Below are 8,433 nucleotides of genomic sequence, written 5' to 3' on the forward strand. Positions count from 1 at the left end.
AATACCCTTTTGGTTTAAATAGATTTAATTGTTTCCTTTTTTATTATTTTTTTTATTTTTATCAGATTAGATCTCTCTCTCTCTCTCTCTCTCTCTCTCTCTCTCTCTCTCTCCACAGCAATGATGACCACAGCCTTCACATGCTATAGAATTCTTAAGCTGCTCATTCCTTCGGCCTTCACCAGCAACTCCAAGGTTTTCTGGCTCAAGATGAAGAGCATTACAATCACTATCTTGCTGAGTTCAAGATCGGCGCTGATCACAATGACCAATCAACCCTATTTGATCTCATTCTGGTATGTCAAAACCCTATATGAACTCTCATAACGATTTGCTTCTTGGTCGCGATTGTAGTGTTTTAAAGATTATATTGCTTTTTTGCCTTCTTCCTTTGAGGGTCAACGTTCAAGTCCATTCAATGACACAATTTTTTTTATTTTAAAAAAGGTGAATAAAGGGCAACGGAATTGGTCCTCGCACGGTGGGTGTTGCGACGGGCGGTGGTGATGGCGGTGGGCGGCGGAGTCCGACGGTGGTGGCGCGTGGTGTTGGCAGGTTTCGGATTCGATTCGGCAATGCAGGGCATTGGCAGTGGTGATGTGGTTGGCTAGATATGGACATGTGGCATAATATGCTTGCCTTAGAAGGAGTGGCATTGTGTGTAATTTTGATATTTTTTAATGATATTTTTGTAAAATTAGGTACTACATTTGGTTTTTGATCTTTGGTCTAAACTCAATTTACTATTATATTATACATACAAAAGAGTCCTCATATGAGGAAAAAGAAGATGTTTTTAACATGTTAGAACCGGCCTGTGCGCACAAAAACCTTGACTAATCAGTTTTGGTTCACATAGAGGAAGGTGCGGTAGTGTTGTGAAACGCGCAAAGACCTTGACTAATGAAATCAGTGGAAACCACTACCACTTGTGTGGTGTTTACTGGCATTATATATAATAGAAGGAAGGTGGTTTGGGATTGGGGATAGGAGAAGCGAAACTTTGTACCCGACTGGCTATCATAAAAAATGGTTCCATCCAAAGCGAAACTTTGTAGCTACCTGATGAGTCTCTTCATTCTAATGTTGTTGTTCTCATCCAAAGCAGCGTTTGCCAGAGTTTCCCACTTTTCAGAAACCAGTTAGTCTCTTTCCCAAATATACATATATATATATATATATATCTTCTATGTATGTGTGTTATGTTCGTGTTCAACGAAACTTAGAGTTTTCATCAAAAAGGTGTATTTGCATATATCTTTGATTACAATTAGATGTATGAATGATTTTCAATTGGACTAACCTTTTGCAAGAGAATCTTTAAATAGAGACTATAAAGAATTTATATATTATTGAACTACAATGCCATGTGGGGCCTCTCAAGGGATCCTCATTTTCTGGAAACAATAGAAATCTCTCTCTACAGGGTCATGTATATGTATGTATACGTTTATCAATTGTTTATCATGATTGATTATTAATCAAGTTTTTTTATTGTCATTGCAGAACAGAACAAAGGTAGAGAGCTTCTGAAAATGAATAATATTCACCTGGCAAAGAAAATCAACGCAAATGACCCAATTGGCTCGGGTCCATCGATTCCGTGAACGGGATAAATTAAAAATCATACCTATATATTTGAAACATCTACTGGCCGGCCCGGACTGAGCTAGCGGTAATAAAGCCGATGGGCGGTGGTCAGCTGACCCTTCTCATATTTGGCATATATAATATTTGATTGTATGTTTGAATTTTATATGAATGTAAGGATTTACATAAAGGATGATGGATTCACTGCACATGATATGAAGACGGTAACTGATGACCTCATCATTTCCAGTGAATTGTAACAGAGCTACGATTTACAAATAATTAATATTTACCATTCACAAAATGTTGGATTGTAGGTTGAAGGGAGTTTACGACAATAAGAATAATAATTGAAACAAAATGATCTAATTAGACTGGAGAAAAGAATACATGACTTTGTGTACATAGGACTATAGGCTATTGGCCTTCTAGTTGTATAGATCTTCGTCTTGGCTAGTTGGTGTGTTGATTTAGGACTAGGCTATTGTCCCTTCACTCATATAGGCTATAGCTGCTACTACACATCTCAGCTCCTAGAAAAAGGCTACTGGGCACCTTAGTTGATTTAGGTTGGTGAGCTCTTGGCTCGACACCCTTGATTGTTGTAGCTATTGGCTATTTGAAGCTTCTTGCTTAGGCCATCTCAATCCAGATGGGACTAACTTGAAAATTTTCACCTCCAAAAACAACTATTTGCCCGAACTCAAATATTTTTTGCATCCATTTGAAGGTGAACTCTAACCGGTAGAGCAGAGGATATTAAAATGTAAAGAGTGTAGGGTTAAAAAATAAGATTTTTGGGATCAAATTGTTGGGAAAGATGGTGAAAAATAAAAGAGCCAATAAATAAATTTGGCAGTCTCAAGATCTGACTTTTCCCAACCTTGTGTAAATAAAATGGGCAAAAAATAACACTCAATATTTTTCACTATGAAAATAATGGGAATACAATAATAATCTCACCAAACACCGGTGACTAAACTCCCTCTTGATTTTTCTTTCAAGATGATTTTCTCTCTCATAGAAGTGAGGTTTTCTTATCTCTCAAAACTCTCTAAGTTTTGGTTTTCTAAGGGATATATTGAACTAAAAGAAGGCATTTATAGCCAACATTCCTAACTAAGTTGGTGGCCATGAATAAAGGAGAGTTTTTCTCCTTTTCTCTCCCATTCGATTTCTTCAAATTCTCTCGTCATTTCTTTCATTTTATGTTACTATTTATTTTCCTTCTTTTTCTCTCCTCCACTAATGAGGGAAACTCATCAATCTCCCCCTCCTGACTTAGATGGAGGGCTTGCCATGCTCTTCTGCAAAATTTGTATTTGTCCTTAGGTAAGGACTTGGTCATCATATCCAACTATTGTCATCAGTATGGATCTTCTCTGTAAATTCTTGGACTCCAACACATCACATATCTAGTGATATCGCACTTCAATGTGCTTCAACCTCGAGTGAAAACTCGGATTCTTGCTCAAGTGGATCGTGCTCTGACTATCATAATGCAAAATTTTGAAAAATTATATAAAAAAATTCATAATTTTTTGTTATAAATACCTAGCAATTTATTATTATTATTCTCATATATATAAATAAAATTAATCTTACATGAATAGTAATTTTCCTTAGGTTTTCATGGCAATGGGTGGAGAAGCACATAAAAAAAATAATAAAAAAAGCTAGTGCAGACATTATTCACATGAACAATAACCACCCTTGCTTGCTCTTGTCCTCTGTCATGGCAAATGGGTGGAAGTGCTCTAAAGGAAGCTTACTACTATTTCAGACTGTTTTTAATATAAAATCGAAGTGTGGATCAGTATTAACCGTCGAATTAAATCAAACGGTAGGTGACCACTATATTCTTAAAATTGAAACAAAATGATCTTATTAGACTAGAGAAGGATGATACGCGCAAAGACCTTGACTTTATAGTTTTGGTTCACGTAAAGGAAGGTGTGTGGGTTGTGAAACGCGCAAAGACCTTGACCTTAGTGTAATCAGTGGAAACTACTACCACTTGTGCGGTGTTTATTGGCATTATATATAATAGAAGGAAGGTGGTTTGAGATTGGGGATAGGAGAAGCGAAACTTTGTACCTGTCTGGCTATCATAAAAATGGTTCTCCATAGCTACCTGATGAGTCTCTTCATCCTAATACCGTTGTTCTCATCCAAAGCAGCATTTGCCAGAGTTTCCCACTTTTCAGAAACCAGTTAGTCTCTTTCCCAAAGATATATATATATTGAGGGATCCCTCAAATAATTTTATTTGAGGGACGCCCTTTAGGGTACCCTATCAGATCCAAACCATCTATTTTTTAGGTCTTCATTCATAGATCATCCTTACAAAAAATTAGACAAATCGGAAACCGTTTCGACATCTAATTGGGTCCTACAAAATCAATGAACACGGTGCTTCAAGAAAGTACTAAAATGAGGGGCGCCCATTAGGGTCACCCTACGGAAATTTTTCAATGATCAAAAATAGACGGTTTGGATTAGTGAAATACAATCCGGAGTGGGCCCTACAAGGGGTGTCTATTTTTTAGGTCCCTTCAATGGATCATAGATCATCCTTATATATAAAATTAGACAAATCGGAAACCGTTTCGACATCCAATTGTGTTCCTCACAAAATCAATTGTATTTGACACGGACGCCTGCTTCAAGAAAGTACTAAAATTTTCAATAACTCAATTGAATGGTCAAACCATGATATCGGATTCAAATGATTCATTCATAGATCATGTAGAGATTAGACAAATCGGAAACCGTTTGGACATCCAATTGTGTATCTACAAAATCAATGAACACGACGGTACTTGGAAGAAAATACTAAAATTTCTAGTAACTCAAATGAGTTGTCAAATGATATCAGATTCAAGTAATTTTTTGTAGAGATGATCTTTGAATGAGTATGTACAAAATAGACCGTTTGGATTTGGATTAGTGGGGCCTAAATACAATCCGGAATGGGGCCTACAAGAGGTGTCCCTCAAATAAGCTTATTTGAGAGGATCCCTCAATGGATAGCTATATATATATATATATATATATATATATATAGTATATTATATATCCTTCTCAAATAATTTTATTTGAGGGACGCCCATTAGAGTATTTGAGCGTCTCACTTGAAACTTAGAGTTTTTCCCAATGATCCAAACCATGATTAATATTCCATATATCTTTGATTACATAGATCATCCTATACAAAAAATTAGACAAATCAGAAACCGTTTCGACATCCAATTGTGTTTTACAAAATTGAATGAACTAACTTTTTGCAAGAAAGTACTAAAATTTCAATAACTCAATTGAGTATTTAAATAGATATCGGATTCTAAGTGAAAAATTTAGATTTGTAGAGATGATCAGCTACAATGCCATGTGAATGAAGGGACCCTCATTTTCTAAACAATAGACGGTTTGGAAGTCATATATGTGATATACAATCCGGAGTGGGGCCTACAAGGGGTGTCCCTCAAGCGGAACCACACTAAGCTTAATTTGACAGTGGGATGTAATACAATGTGAAGCTCTCTGTTATATATATTAACTTATTTTCAATCTTCTATGTATGTGTGTTATGTTCGCGTCAGTGGCGCTTTACACGAAACCTTAGAGTTTCCATCAACAAAGGTGTATTGAATGTCTTTGTCATTTTACAATTACATGTTATCAATTATTTTAATTGATTACTAACTTTTTGCAAGAGATATTTACTTAAGTTTACAATGTAAATAAAGATTTTATTCAGCTACAATACCCCCATTTGGAACCCTCATTTTCAAATGGAAAAATACTAGAAATCAAATCTCTGCAAGTTTTAGGCAAAATCAAAAATGATATATATGTATCAAGTTTTCTTATTTGATGTGTGAGGAATAAAAGCCGCCATCAGAAAATTGTTTTTCATCAGTGAATGCACCTAAGGTGGTAAAAAATCTTAGATGTAATTAATCTGATTGTTTATTTATTGTCATTTAATGCTATTTTTAGAGAATAGAAATTGTAAGTAAGCTAGAGAGCTTTCTGAAAATGAATAATATTCACCTTGCAGAAGAGAACAAAGGTAGGCGCAGACGACCTAGATAGCTCGGGTTCAGGTGGGACTCCGTGAGCACGGGATAAATTAAAAATCGTACCTATATATTTGAAGCATCATGGCGGCCCGGACTGAGCTAGTGGGACTAAAGCCGAGGGGTGGTTGTTCAGCTAACCCTTCTCATATTTGGCATATATAATATATGATTGTATTTGAATTTTATATGACTGTAAGGATTTATATAATGCTTAATTACTGTAGTGCCCTGCAACTTTGGTCAAATCTCGCTTTACCCTCCGAAAGTTAAAATGGCCCACTTAACCCCCTTTACCAAGGTTTTGTGTTCCACTTTGCCCCCTACCATTATCTCCATTCATAACTCAGTCAATTTTGAGGACGTGGCAGGGCTATTTTAGTCCTTTTTTCACGAGTGATGATGTGTCATGTGCAGACTCCACTTCTTTTTTTTTTTTTGGGCTTAAAGTGGACTAAAATATTAATAAAATAAAAAATTAATTACTTATTTAATTAAAAAAATTGAAAAATTAATATCAAAAACTTATATTCTTCTTTATCTCTCTCTTTTCCCCAGCAACCACCGCACACCAACCCCTTCTATTCTCCACTGCCATCTCGTATATCCCTCTACCATATAAACCACCAACACCTTGTGAGGGGTAGGAAAAAAATGAGAGGGAGATGGAAGTTAGGGTGAGAGTTTGAGAGGGACTGAAAAAATTGAGAGGGAGATGGAGGCTAGGGTGAGAGTTTGAGAGGGAGAGCGTGAAATTTTTTGGACTAGCGTTGACTACCCTTTAGGCATCTGTGGCTTTTTTTATTATAAAAAAAATGTCTCCCTTAACAAAAAAAAAAAAAAAAAAGAAAAAAAGAAAAAAAGAAAAAGGCAATCAAATCTTTAGGCATCTGTGATTTTGAGAGTTGATGCTTAAGGGGAATCAAATACATCTTCATTAAAAAACTAAAAATTTGTACTAATGTCTTTATATCCTGTTAGTATCGTTATTTGGAAAATCGATGCCTAATGTACTAATAGCATTGATTTTTCGTTTTACCGATGCCTGTATATTGTTGCTGGAAGTGAAATTTGGCATAGTGACCAAACTGTACAATCAAGAACTTCCATTATAATATCACACATAATATAGAGCTCATGAAATTTAATTAGATCAATCCCTATAAAGGCCCCCAAGAAACCCCTACCTTGACACCAAAGCTTTTGCTAGAAATGTAATGTGTTTCCCAGTTTTCCACTGCATTCACAAACTCAGTCTCCCATTCTATCTTCTTTTCTCTCTACTTTCTCCTTACTATAAGAAAACTGGGTATTTACGACGTGTGATCGCATCATAAATGACAATTCACAGTGCTGCTGCATGCCATAAAGACCGTGCCGTTAAAAGTATTTTTCTTTTATGGCGTGCATTTGCTTGCCGCAAGCGTTAATAATGCACGCCATGATTGCGCTTTTGTAAAAGTTTGGACAACTATTTACGGCGTGCCCTGCACACCATAAAAGAGTTATTACGGCATTCAATGCACATAAAAGAGGGTTTTTATTCCCATTTAAGGCGTGTTTTGCACGCTGTGTTTGACTTTTTTTTTTAATAATTAAAAAATAATAATTAATTTCCTCCCTACTCTTGTTTCATAGTAACAAAATACTTATATCTTTTATTACCCTGGAAAAAAAAAATAGTATTGCAACCAAACTTAAAAAACTTATACCAATCATAATCAATTCCAAATACAAACTCTTTAGAGTATAAAAGAAACACATAAAAGTGTTGCCAAACCTACAATTAACTTGTTCACAAAACCTACAATTAACTTGTTCACAATCTCTCCAACCCATTCACTCATGAATATAATAACAAAAATCAATCTCTAACATATCAAACCACATCTAACCTATGCTCAAACTGCACATGTGCGTAGGGCTACCATCAGTTTGGTTGTCCAATTATCCAGTCATGTTTTTGTTGTTGCTTTCAAATATCCTGTCAGTGCAACAGAACCATAAACTCCAATTTTTCTGGTATTATATGATCAAGTAGGTAGTTGTGTGTGTAAATTAAGTTTACCTTGACATTCATCAATTGAACCACCAACTTATGTCTTGACATGAGCTTTTAGAAAATTGTTGTTGCTCTGCACCACCGAGAAACTAACTCAATTTCAGCTATTGTGTATTAAACTTTAAACTCTACCAAATTACATGCATCCTGAATCTGATTAAATAAACTTTGAAACCATATAAAATTTGTGAAATGGTGCTCTAATTTATAAGACAAGGCAGTCCAAATAAGAGTTTCAAAACTGAAGCTAGCCCTTGTTTTTGAGTGATTTTATAGTCATGCTTACCAAACTCAGGTATCAAACTTCAACCAAATTACTATCCTGGATATGTATAGTTTAAAACCAAGTACTTGTGCCTCAAAACTAACCCACAACCTATGGATATGTATAGTTTACCAAACTCAGTCATCTTATGGGCTCCAAATAATGCACACTGAATAGATGTTCCTTCGGCACGCCTACAGGTACCCTAGGGTTTCCCCAGTGAACTATGGATACCCTCGATCGGTTGTGAAATAGGTTTGGTAGTTGCCTCTCTACGGGCAGAAGTGGAGGTCTCCGATTGATAGCAGGTGTGCTCGTCCGACACCCGAGTACCCACCGTATGGAACTCGCGAGATGCTAGTTCGCATCGGCATGACTCTTGTCGCTATATACCACAGCCAGCAAAGATGCTTGGTGGCTTGTCATAAGTCCCT

At 36.0% G+C, this 8,433-nt stretch overlaps 1 long non-coding RNA gene across 1 annotated transcript; it reads left to right on the forward strand.

The window, feature by feature from the left end:
* Window positions 1-901: 901 nt before the first annotated feature.
* LOC103325642 (uncharacterized) lies at window positions 902-1,799 on the forward strand. Its single transcript, XR_513639.3, has 2 exons — window positions 902-1,141; window positions 1,507-1,799. It is a non-coding gene; the product is annotated as an uncharacterized LOC103325642 (long non-coding RNA).
* Window positions 1,800-8,433: the final 6,634 nt, after the last annotated feature.

The sequence above is a fragment of the Prunus mume genome, linkage group LG3 (genome assembly GCF_029339155.1).
Source record: "Prunus mume cultivar Tortuosa linkage group LG3, ASM2933915v1, whole genome shotgun sequence".
In the NCBI taxonomy this organism is placed as follows: domain Eukaryota; kingdom Viridiplantae; phylum Streptophyta; class Magnoliopsida; order Rosales; family Rosaceae; genus Prunus; species Prunus mume.